The following is a 12,610-nucleotide window of genomic DNA, read 5'->3' as shown; positions in this document are numbered from 1 at the left end:
TCCGAAAAGAAAACCTCATTTCTGCTGTTCAATACTGAACAAATTTAAACTTTTTAATATTATTCAAAATGCAAAATGCTTAGCCGTGTGTCTAATAAAACCGCTGTAACGTCAGAGGTAATGTTCATTCATTAATGGTTTTCTTTCGTTTTTGATGTACTGCAGAATATTTTTATAAAATCCCAGGCCAGGAAAATCACCTTCATGTTTTTCTGTGTTTTATCTTCAGCTACTTTGACACAAAGGCATCTGCTGTGATGCTCACACCTTGGATAAAGTCTTGCGAGTGTCAGCTTCCTTTTTATAGATACAAAAATATGTAAATGTTCTGATCTGAATCATACTTCTGACTGTCAAAATTTCCCAGATTTAAATCGAATCGAATCGAATTAAATCGAATCGTGGATCGAATCGATTTGGGACCTTGTGAATCGGAATTGAATCGATTCTAGAAATCAGTGACGATACCCAGCCCTAATACAAAAATATGTAAATGTTCTGATCTGAATTATACTTCTGACTGTCAAAATTTCCCAGATTTAAATCGAATCGAATCAAATTAAATCGAATCGTGGATCGAATCGATTTGGGACCTTGTGAATCGGAATTGAATCGATTCTAGAAATCAGTGACGATACCCAGCCCTATTTAAATCCACTGTGGATGACTTGGTGTTTTTTCAGGCTTAGAGCCCAGGTAAAATCCTTCCCACACAACTCACAGCTGTAAGGTTTAAATCCACTGTGGATGAGTTGGTGTGTTTTTAAGGTTCCAGCCTGGGTAAAAGACTTTCCACACAACTCACAGAGGTACGCTTTAACTCCACTGTGGATGACTTGGTGTGTTTTCAGGCTTAGAGCCCAGGTAAAATCCTTCCCACACAACTCACAGCTGTAAGGTTTAACTCCACTGTGGATGATTTGGTGTCGTTTTAAGCCCCCAGCCTGGGTAAAAGACTTTCCACAAAACTCACAGCTGTAAGGTTTAACTCCACTGTGGATGATTTGGTGTCGTTTTAAGCCCCCAGCCTGGGTAAAACACTTTCCACACAACTCACAGCTGTAAGGTTTAACTCCACTGTGGATGATTTGGTGTCGTTTTAAGTGTTCAGCCCGGGTAAAATCCTTCCCACACTCATCACAGCTGTAGGTTTTCTCTCCTTTTCTTCTGTGAGATTTGTCAGCCTCCTGAGAGCGCTGACTTCTTGCTCCATGTTGGTCCTGCAGTGACAGAGATACAAACAGAGGCAGTGAGTGAAATGCAGTCGTGGAACAAACTGAAACTCCCTCCATTGGTGGAATCAAACATGTCAAAAAAACACATTGTTGGTGTGTTACCACCACCTTCTGGTAATACTATCACATTACAATGACGTGCTACAATGAGAGTTGTAATGAAAATGACATTATTGAAGAAATATTGATCATCAAAGAAACTCTTACTTCAGAAAAAAACTTTGAGTTCAACTGATGATTTTGTTGTTTCAATGTATGTAGAGAAAATATGATCTTCGTATTTTTTTGCAACTTCTGTGGTTTTTGGTTGTGAATGTAGATTCTGTATATATGGAGGAGCCCAGGATGGAAAAGATAAAGCTGCTGTTAACAGGTTTTTAAAAACCAACCAGCTGTACACACAGTTTCAATAACAGTGTAACTGTGATGTTTTTCTCACCTTTTGTGTTGAAGTCATTGTTTCCTCTGTAGTGGCTGAGCTGAGTCCAAATGGCTGAAATTGTTCCTCTGCTGCACCACCAGACTCTTCTCCTCCTGTTACTCAGCTGGGACACAAAAAGTATATATTTGTACTTTATCCCTGACAAAAAGTAGCAGAGCAAATAAACATGACTAAACTCCTCAGTGACAACAATACCTATGAAGCTTCAAGGTGAAACCCCAGAAGCAACTACAAAAAGAAATTCATCAGTTGCCTACAAGAACTTGAAAGGGAAAAACCACTGACCCCCCTGCACATCACCACCTTTACCCAGGGGATGCTACACCCTGTATATATGGACTTCCATAGATCCACAAAGACGGAGTCCCGATCAGTCTCAATGGTAGCAGTATAAACTCAGCTACCTACAACATTTCAAGCACCTCATTACCATCCTAGGGGAGCTAGGATGGTAATGAGGACTTTAAAAAACATTTCGAAACTCACTATGTTAATGTGGAATTATTTTACAAATGGAGAATTTATTCTACAATTCATTATTTAAGCACAGAATTCTTTATTTTGATGTGCGTGGCTCTTGTTGTCCTCCATATACGGGTGTCAAAAATCATAGAGGAATTGGCATGAGGAGGTACATGTTTAAGGTGTTAACAACACACAGTGTGGTTTGCTAGGTTAACTCACAAGCAGAATTTAGCTGTGCCTGACTACAATAGAGACTTTCCTCTTTAGGTGTTTCTGAAACAAGAAGGTGTAGTAAACAGATTTGTTTCAGAAAAAGGCGACAGTAATTAAAATGACATACATAAGCACAGAATGTTTTAATCCTACTAACACATATACACACATATGTAATGCAATGAATACCAGATGGTATTTTATGCCTGTATTTCTGATTTTATCATCTTGTTCAACTCACTTAGTAAGATGAGAAGTTTTTAGGAATAATTTTTGATTTACGTCTTAAATTGGACAAGCATCTAAAGAAGATTGCTAAGACGGTCAAGGCTGATCTGAATCGTTTTGAGTTAATTCAGCACTATATACCTGCTTCAGCAGCTCAGTTATTTATGCATTTGTCACGTTCCTGTGTCTTTTGAACCAGTGTTTTGAGTTTGTTTAAGTTCTTTAGGTCAGCGAAGTTCATTTGTTCTTTAGATTTCTCTTTTATTTTCTTCCCCTGTATTTAAGTTTCCTCACCCTTTGTGTTTCATGCTGAGTGTCTTATGTTATCAAGTTTGTATTGTCATGTCTGTGTCTCATGTTTCCTGTTTTATTTTGAAGGTCTGTGGCCTATGTCATATCTGTCCGATGGCATCATTTAGGGCTGCACAATTAAATGCTAGAAAAATCACGATCTCAATTCATACTTATGTGCAATCTCATTTCCAAATGACAACGATGTAAGAAAAGAAAAAAAAAAGATGACGATTGTACCGTGTTTTGCTCCGGGACATAATCTGCATGAAAACAAGCGCTCACTCTTCACGCTCAACAAATGACAAGGGCGGAGCCTTATACCACGTGATACAGAAGCCAGCTGGAAGGGGAAAAAACAACGAGGAGCACGTGAGAGAAACTGCCGGAGGGGAGAAACCACAATGAGTGCAGAGGAAAAGCTCTGATGGTGGTGAGAATGACAACCCCACTGTAACATTAATTCCAAGAAAAGGTTCTCGTTTCTCCATGTGGAAGGTTTGTGGTTTCAAAGAAGATGAGAGTCAAAAAGATATCATTTGCAAGCTGTGTTTTGCCATAGTAGCAGCACCGCAAGCTAACTTTACGAATTTGTATAACCACTTTAAACGTCACCATTGTCATGTACTGGGCTTTACGGCTTCACGCCACTAGGACCTGCTCTGCGGCAGGGGGCTGTCTATATCCTGTTCTATGTCTTAGCTGTCACACACGTTGTTGTGCTGTTATAACCCATGCTGGATACACGTTCAATAAAGCAGCGTTACAAGAAAGCTACCGAGTGGTCATTCTACATGGTGTCAGAAGTGGCCCGGACCATCGCCGAATAACGCCATAGGGGAGAAAACAGCAGAATGGCTAAGTTTAATCCCCCGACGGGCTTCCCCTTCGATAAGCCGACAGAATGGCCCGACTGGAAACAGCGTTTCGAGCGCTACTGGATCGCAACGAAACTCCACAAAGACGAAGGACAGGTACAGCTGAGCTACCTAATCTACGCGATGGGAAATGAAGCAGAGAACATTTACAAGTCACTCACCTTCGCCGCCGATGAAAGTCGTGACAACTTCGCCGTCGTAATGAGGAAGTTCGACGAGTATTTTTCCCCGCAGCGGAACACTATACATGAAAGAGCATGTTTTCACCAGCGAGTCCAGCGGCCAGGCGAAACGGCGGAGAGTTTTATCCGAGCCCTGTATGACCTCTCAGAGCACTGTGAGTTTGGTGCATGTAAAGAGGAAAATATCCGCGATCGTATTGTGGTCGGGATACGAGACAAGGACCTCTCCCGCAGGCTACAGCTGATGAAGGACCTCACATTGGCACAAATGAACCAGATCGTCAGACAGTCAGAGGAGGTCGCAGCGCAGGTCAGCTTGCAGGGAGATGCGGGAGGCTCAGTACAGGAGGTACGGTTATAAACGGAAAAGCATGGACTGGAAATCACAACAACAGCAAGGTAGGCTACCCGCGAAAACAAAATGGGCGGGGCGTTACAGAAAATGCAGTAAATGTGGGAAGATACAGCATGCCAGGGATGAAAGGTCCCCGTCAGCAAAATCTGTTTGCCATGGATGCCAAAAAATTGGACACTGGGCCAGGGTGTGTCGTAACACCAGATCAGTGAATGAGGTTACAGAGACAGAGAAAAGAGAGCAGGCCTCATATTTTCTAGGCTCAGTGTGTAATGCAAACAGAAATAGTGAAGCATGGACTGTGCAGTTACTGTTAGACTCTGCTCCAATAGAATTTAAGATTGACACAGGAGCAGATGTCACTATCATAAATGAGGACACGTTGCACACTCTTGCTCATAAGAGAACGCTAGAGCCTTCAGATCGCCCTCTAGATAGCCCCGGAGGAGAGCTGTTATGTCTCGGCTACTTAAAAGCCACAATAAGTTATAAAGGCAAAGACTACCTGTCCAAGGTGTATGTGGTTCGTGGACACAGAGTCAGCAACCTTCTCAGCCGCTCCTTGTCAGTGCAGATGAACCTGGTGAGAAGAATTGATGAAGCAACGATCACACCCACCAGGAACCAACCACTTTACGGTGAACACGGAACACTAAAAACTGAGCCAGTCAAAATTCAGTTAAGGGACGATGCTGTGCCATACGCGGTGCATACGGCACGCCGTGTGCCTTTCCCCATGCTGCAGACAGTGAAGGAGGAACTAAAAAGAATGGAGAACCATGGTGTCATTGAGAGGGTGACCCAACCTACGGAATGGTGTGCCCCAATGGTGCCTGTCTTGAAGAAGACCACAGCAAAGGCCAGGATCTGCGTTGATCTGACAAAACTGAATAAGTCTGTCAAAAGAGAGCACTATATCTTGCCTACCCCCGAGGAAACGATGTCCAGGTTGAGTGGTGCAACGGTCTTCTCCTCGCTGGATGCAGCCAGTGGATTTTGGCAGATCCCATTGCATCACGAGAGTTGCAAACTAACGACATTCATCACGCCATTTGGCAGGTATTGCTTTAAGAGGCTGCCCTTTGGGATAACGAGTGCACCAGAGATCTTTCAGCGAAAGATGTTGGAGACCTTAGAGGGGCTCGAAGGTGTGGAGGTCTTTATGGATGACATCCTGGTCTATGGGCCACCATGGAACAACATGACACTCGACTTGAGAAGGTGCTGCAGCGCATTGAGCTAGCAGGATTGAAGCTCAACCGAGAGAAGTGCTCCTTCAGACAGAGCCAGCTTCGCTTCCTAGGGCACCTGATCGACCATTCTGGGTCAGGCCAGACCCTGAGAAAGTGAGCGCCATTCTTCAGCTGCCGTCACCAGAAAATGTGCAAGAGCTTAAACGGATCCTAGGAATGGTTAATTACCTGGGCAGATATATTCCTGCTCTTGCCACAATATGCCAGCCACTGTACGAGTTGCTTAAAAGCAAAAACAGTTGGACCTGGGATCACCCACAGCAGGCAGCCTTCGAGAACATAAAGAGAGCGCTTACATCAGCACCTGTTCTCGCCTTCTATGATGTCAACAGACTCACAGCCGTATCTGCCGACGCTAGTAGCTACGGGCTTGGGGCTGTGCTGCTTCAGCTTCATGGCGCAGAGTGGAAACCTGTTGCCTACTGCTCTAGACGCCTCACGGAGGCTGAAACACGCTGAAACACATTAAAGCGTACATGAAAGTGAAAAACGAGCTATCAGAGGCTGACGGCCTGGTTATACGAGGCTGCAGAATCGTCATTCCAAAGTCACAAAGAACAGCCATTCTACACAAATTACATGAAGGGCACCAAGGCCTCACCAAGTGCAGGGATAGGGCTAATTCATCTGTGTGGTGGCCGGGGCTCTCCACTGAGTTAAAGAATGTAGTGCTGCAGTGCCACACATGTCTGGCCCAGAGGCCAACACAGACAAAGGAGCCGCTCATCTCCACACCTTTGCCAGATCGTCCATGGCAAAGGATAGCCCTGGATCTCTGTGAACACAACCGGAATAATTATCTCGTTGTGTCGGACTACTACTCACGTTTCTGGAAATACTTCACCTACCATCCACGACCAGCGGCCAAGTTGTTCAGAAACTGAAGTCGACCTTTGCTAGGTTTGGGATCCCTGACGTGGTGGTGAGTGACAATGGCCCTCAGTTTTCCAGCTCTGAGTTCCAGGCCTTCGCGAGAGAGATGGATTTCGCCCACATAACGTCTAGTCCCCACCACCCACAGGGAAATGGTCACGCGGAGAGGGCAGTACAGACTGCAAAGAAAATCCTCCAGCACGACGACCCACTGATAGCGCTAATGTGCTTTAGGTCTACTCCCTGTGCCACTACAGGCTTCAGCCCAGCGGAACTTCTTATGGGGAGGAGGATCAGGACAACCCTGCCTACCTTGGAGAAGAATCTTCTACCTAAATGGCCAAACAAAAGAGAAGTTAAACGAAGGGATGCTGGTCAGAAGGCCGAGCAGGCATTCTACTTCGACCGCCGCCATGGTGCTAAGCCCCTACCTCCACTTCATCCAGGGGATGCTGTCCTAACTAAGCTGGACCAGGAGAAGGCTTGGGCAACACCGGCCATCATCTCCAAGGAGAGCGTCACTCCGAGGTCCTATCTCGTTGCCACACCCCAAGGTGCATTGCTGCGACGGAACCGCCGCCATCTCCGCCTCGAACCATCTCCACGGGCTACGCCACAACCCCTTCCAACACCCACTGTGGATGCTGAGGAGCCGTCATCTCAGTGCGCTGGTGCGTCCATTCCAGAGACCCCACATTTGGCCCCTAGTCTAGTCGCACCCACTCACGCTGACGTACCGACTCTGCTAAGCACGAGGTGCGGCCGGGTACGCAAGCCAGTCAGCAGGCTGGATCTATAGACATTGGGGTGATAGGACAGAAGGAAGGACTGGGGAGTGGGAATGTTGTATTGTTGCTGTTTTGCACTTATGTTTTCAGCTGCACCCAATACTGCTGTTACCTGGTTGAATTAATTACCTTAAAGGTTTGCCGTGTTTCATGGCTCCTGTTTTGTGGACACTGCCCTTCAGGCTGACAGTATGCCATTTGTGCTCGACCCTAAGAGAACTGCCCTGAGGCTATCATAGTGTCACATGTTATCATGCGAGCGACCGTGGCTCAGGGGGTTGGGAATCGCATCTGTAACCGAAAGGTCGCCGGTTCGATCCCTGGGCTCTCTGTCCTGGTCGTTGTGTCCCTGGGCAAGACACTTTACCCTACTTGCCTACTGGTGTTGGCCAGAGGGGCCGATGGCGCGATATGGCAGCCTCGCTTCTGTCAGTCTGCCCCAGGGCAGCTGTGGCTACAACTGTAGCTGCCTCCACCAGTGTATGAATGTGAGAGTGAATGAATAGTGGTATTGTAAAGCGCTTTGGGTGCCTTGAAAAGCGCTATATAAATCCAATCCATTATTATTATTATTATTATTATTATCATTGTGTCATTGCTGTTCTATTTGGGGTTTGTTATTGGACATAACATGAAAAGGGGGGAGATGTCATGTACTGGGCTTTATGGCTTTACGCCACTAGGACCTGCTCTGTGGCAGGGGGCTGTCTATATCCTGTTCTATGTCTTAGCTGTCACACACGTTGTTGTGCTGTTATAACCCATGCTGGATACACGTTCAATAAAGCAGCGTTACAAGAAAGCTACCGAGTGGTCATTCTACATGGTGTCAGAAGTGGCCCGGACCATCGCCGAATAACGCCATAGGGGAGAAAACAGCAGAATGGCTAAGTTTAATCCCCCGACGGGCTTCCCCTTCGATAAGCCGACAGAATGGCCCGACTGGAAACAGCGTTTCGAGCGCTACTGGATCGCAACGAAACTCCACAAAGACGAAGGACAGGTACAGCTTGTGTTTGTAGCAAGGGGAACTGCATTTACCTGTGTGTTCCGCCCGGAGTATTGAGAGTGTAACACCGGAAGGTGAGAAGCAGAGACTCATGACTGTTTATTAAGAGTTTAATAAAAGTTTACCTCGGAGGAGGGAAAGTTCAACCGAGCATCTTGTGAAGTTTATAGAGAGAACAAGATGAAACATGGTGGCAGCGGGGTCTAGAGTGATCCACACCGCGCTTTGAAGACAACAGATTGAGCGGACGGTATCGACGCGTCCAGCTAGGCTAGTTAGCCTCGGAGGTGCTAACGGCTCAGGACAGCAGGTGAGACCCTGACGAGAAGAGCGCAGCGGCGTCTACGATGGATGGATTGAAGCCACCAGCACAGTGGAGTATGGATTCAGTGAACCTGTCTAAAGCGTGGAAAACATGGAAAAAAGAGTTTACCCTCTACACGGAACTAGCTCTGCCGGATGCTGAGGAAAAGGCGAGAGTGAAGCTGTTTTACTATCTGATCAGGGAACGGGGCAGGGAGCTCTGTGGAACGCTGATCGGAGCTGAGGCAAGGGTAACAGTAAGTGAGCTGATGAGAAAAATCGATGAACACTGTAATCCCAAAGTTAATGAGACTGTCGAGAGATACAGATTTTTTGCATGCAATCAGGCTCCAGGAGAAAATATTGATAAATATGTTACGGACCTGAGAATGCCGGCGAGCACCTGCAACTTTGAACAATTAAAAGACTCACTGATCAGAGACAGGATTGTCTGTGACACGAACAGCTCCAGTTGGAGGGAAAGGTTGCTCAGAGAAGAGAACCTCACATTAGACAGATGTCTAGATATTTGTAGAGCAATGGAGATTTCAAGAGAATGCAACAAAACAATAGCGGGACAGGCTGTAGAGGAACCGCATGCAGTAAAACAAAAAGAGAGAAAAAGACTGGATAAAGAGATATCATGCAGATTTTGTGGAAGAGCACATGAAAGACTCAAATCAAAATGCCCAGCATATGGAAAAAAATGCAAAAAATGTGGCAAAGAAAATCATTTTGCTATAGCATGCAGGAGTAAAAGCAGACAGAGTGAAAATGGAAAAAAGGTCCACACAGTGACGGAGCAGGACTCGGATTCCTGTGAGGACATAATGACTGTCACAGCTATGACACAGACTGCAGTAGAAGTGAACCACATCAGAGAATCAGACATGAAAAAACGAGAGCAGCTGTTTGCAGGCATGATGATTGGCAACAGCCTGGTCAAGTTTCAAGTTGACTGCAGTGGAACCTGCAACGTTATTCCCATCAACTTGTTGAACCCGAACATCAAAATGGAGCACACAGACAAGGTTCTTGTGATGTACAATAAGTCAAGGCTGTGTCCATTAGGAAAGTGTAAGGTCAAGCTGACAAACCCAAGAAAAAACAAAAAGTGTAAATGGTAAAAAATGGTAAATGGCCTGCATTTGTATAGCGCTTTTCTAGTCCCTAAGGACCCCAAAGCGCTTCACACTACATTCAGTCATTCACCCATTCACACACACATTCACACACTGGCGATGGCAAGCTACGTTGTAGCCACAGCTGCCCTGGGGCGCACTGACAGAGGCGAGGCTGCCGGACACTGGCGCCACCGGGCCCTCTGACCACCACCAGTAGGCAAACACGGGGTTAGTATCTTGCCCAAGGATATTTGGCATGCAGCCAGGAGGCAGCCTGGGATCGAACCACCGACCTTCTGATTAGTGGCTGACCTGCTCTGCCACCTGAGCTACAGCCACCCCACCTCTACTTGGGAGAACAGCTAGTGAAGCGATGAAGCTAATACAATAGGGGCGATCGTGGCTCAAGAGTTGGGCGTTCGCCTTGTAATCGGAAGGTTGCCGGTTCGAGCCCTGGCTTGGACAGTCTCGGTCGTTGTGTCCTTGGGCAAGACACTTCACCCGTTGCCTACTGGTGGTGGTCAGAGGGCCCGGTGGCGCCAGTGTCCGGCAGCCTCGCCTCTGTCAGTGCGCCCCAGGGTGGCTGTGGCTACAATGTAGCTTGCCATCACCAGTGTGTGAATGTGTGTGTGAATGGGTGGATGACTGGATATGTAAAGCGCTTTGGGGTCCTTAGGGACTAGTAAAGCGCTATATAAATACAGGCCATTTAATACAAGTTAAATATGATAACATCTGTGCTTTGGACAGCTCAGTGACAACAGCTCCATCAGAGAAAAACGCATGGTTGTTGGAAGAGATAAAGACTGAGTTTCAGGATGTGTTTACAGGAGATGGATGTTTGCAAGGTGAATATGAGCTGGAAATCGACACAACAGTGCAGCCCGTCAAACTGCCAAAACGCACAGTCCCAGTGTCGATGATGAAACCACTGAAAGAGGAACTGATGAGCCTTACAGAAAGACAAATAATAGCACCAGTGGATTGTAGTACTGATTGGATCAGTGGGATGGTGACAGTGCAGAAGCCAAATGGCAAACCCAGGATATGTATTGACCCAAGACCACTCAAAAAAGCTTTGAAGCGTAGTCACTTCCCGTTACCAACAATAGATGACATCTTGCCAGATGTGTCAAGAGCGAAAGTTTTCACAGTTTGTGATGTGAAACATGGCTTTTGGCATGTGAAGCTTACAGAAGAGTCAAGCCATCTCACGACATTCGCAACACCATTTGGTCGCTTTCGTTGGCTGAGAATGCCGATGGGGATCAGCCCAGCGCCAGAGGTCTTTCAGCGCAAACTGATGCAAGCGTTAGAGAACCTGCCAGGCACATACATCATTGCTGATGACATCCTGATCACTGGAAAAGGAGAGACGACTGAGTTGGCAGAAATGGATCATGACAGAAACCTGAGACTTTTCCTGGAACGCTGCAGAGAGAGAAACATCAAATTAAATGTGGAAAAACTCAAGCTTAGAAGACAGGAAGTACCATACATCGGACATCTACTCACAGCAGAAGGGCTGAGAGCTGACCCAGAGAAGGTACGGGCCATCACAGAGATGCCAGCACCAACTGACATAAAAGGGGTGCAGAGACTAGTTGGAATGGTCAACTATTTATCAAAGTTTTACAAGCATCTGTCAGACGACTGTGAGCCTCTCAGACAACTGACGCACAGAGACAGCCTATGGGAGTGGACAGACATGCAGGAAGATGCATTTAAAAGACTGAAAGAAAAACTAACACAAGTCCCAGTTTTGAAATATTACAGCCCTGAAGAAGAGCTGACGCTGCAGCGTGATGCCAGCGAGACAGAACTGGGAGCAGCTCTGACTCAACATTGGAAACCAGTGGCATTTGCAAGTCATGCACTGACGCTCACTGAAAGAGGTTATGCACAAATTGAAAAGGAATGTTTAGCTATTGTGTTTGGGATGGAGAAATTCCACCAATATACATATGGTCGTCTTGTGAGAGTGCAATCAGACCACAAGCCACTCGAGAACATTATTAAAAAGCCACTGTTACATGCACCTAAGAGACTGCAAAGGATGTTATTAAGGCTGCAAAAATATGATATAACCATAACATATGTTCCAGGCCGCGACATGCTACTTGCTGATACGCTGAGTAGAGCCTACCTGCAGGATAGCATCAAAAGCCAGACGGAGCTGGAGACAGAATGTGTCAACATGGTAGACTATGTACCTGTTTTAACAGAAAGCATGGACAGAATACGGGCAGGGACAAGAACCGACCACACACTACAAACGCTGATAAAAACAATACAAAAGGGGTGGCCGGCCTGTAAGAAAGATGTACCTGTTGAAATAACCCAGTTCCAATCTTTGCAGGATGAACTGAGCACACAGCATGGATTGGTCTTCAAGGGAGAGAGAGTGGTGATTCCAGAAGCACTGCAGGCAGATATAACACAGCGAATTCACTCAACACACATCAGCACAGAAGGGTGCCTCAGGAGAGCTAGAGACTGTGTCTACTGGCACGGTATGAACGACCACAACAAAAAGTACATCGCTTCACGTGACATATGTCGGTCTGTGGATGTAAAACAACAGAAAGAGACACTAAATCCATATTTGGCCTTATTGGACCACAGAAACACCCCAACACAAGGTTTAACTACCAGCCCTGCACAGAGACTGTTAAGCAGGAGGACGAGGACACTCCTCCCAATAGGAGACAGATTGTTGCAACCCAAAGTGACTGACAACAAGTTAGCACTGATGAAAAACAGAAAGAGACAAACAAAGTACTACAACAAGACAGCGAAGGACATGGACACATTAAACCCAGGAGACTTGGTGCGAGTCCAACCTTTTGAACCACACAACTTATGGACCAAAGCTAGAGTGTGTAACACTCTGGGAAACAGATCCTATGATGTGGAGTTGGACAACGGCAGAGTCCTCAGAAGAAATCGTCGCCATCTGAGGCGAGCTGTG

General features: G+C 46.2%; 3 protein-coding genes across 3 annotated transcripts in view; 1 reads left to right on the top strand and 2 right to left on the bottom strand.

Annotated features, from left to right (window-relative positions):
* Positions 1-12,610, top strand: part of LOC309698840 (uncharacterized protein) — a gene marked incomplete at its 5' end in the record, with an annotated part of 151,421 nt that overhangs the window by 47,080 nt on the left and 91,731 nt on the right. The window lies entirely within an intron of this gene.
* The window catches only part of LOC309693526 (uncharacterized protein), a 311,788-nt gene that overhangs the window by 285,207 nt on the left and 13,971 nt on the right, over positions 1-12,610 (bottom strand). The gene's annotated exons all lie outside the window — the stretch shown is intronic.
* Positions 654-12,610, bottom strand: part of LOC309693587 (uncharacterized protein) — a 92,208-nt gene continuing 80,251 nt past the window's right edge. The window contains exons 6-7 of the mRNA XM_082512961.1: positions 1,675-1,780; positions 654-1,220 (exon numbers count right to left, since the gene is read on the bottom strand). The gene's annotated coding sequence lies outside the window, so the exon portion shown is untranslated. The remainder of the gene's footprint in view (positions 1,221-1,674; positions 1,781-12,610) is intronic.

This window comes from Aulonocara stuartgranti (genome assembly GCF_965226115.1).
Source record: "Aulonocara stuartgranti genome assembly, chromosome: 3".
NCBI classification, from domain to species: Eukaryota; Metazoa; Chordata; class Actinopteri; order Cichliformes; family Cichlidae; genus Aulonocara; species Aulonocara stuartgranti.
The sequence above is the reverse complement of the archived record's forward strand: the minus strand, read 5'-3'. Positions and strand labels throughout refer to the sequence as shown.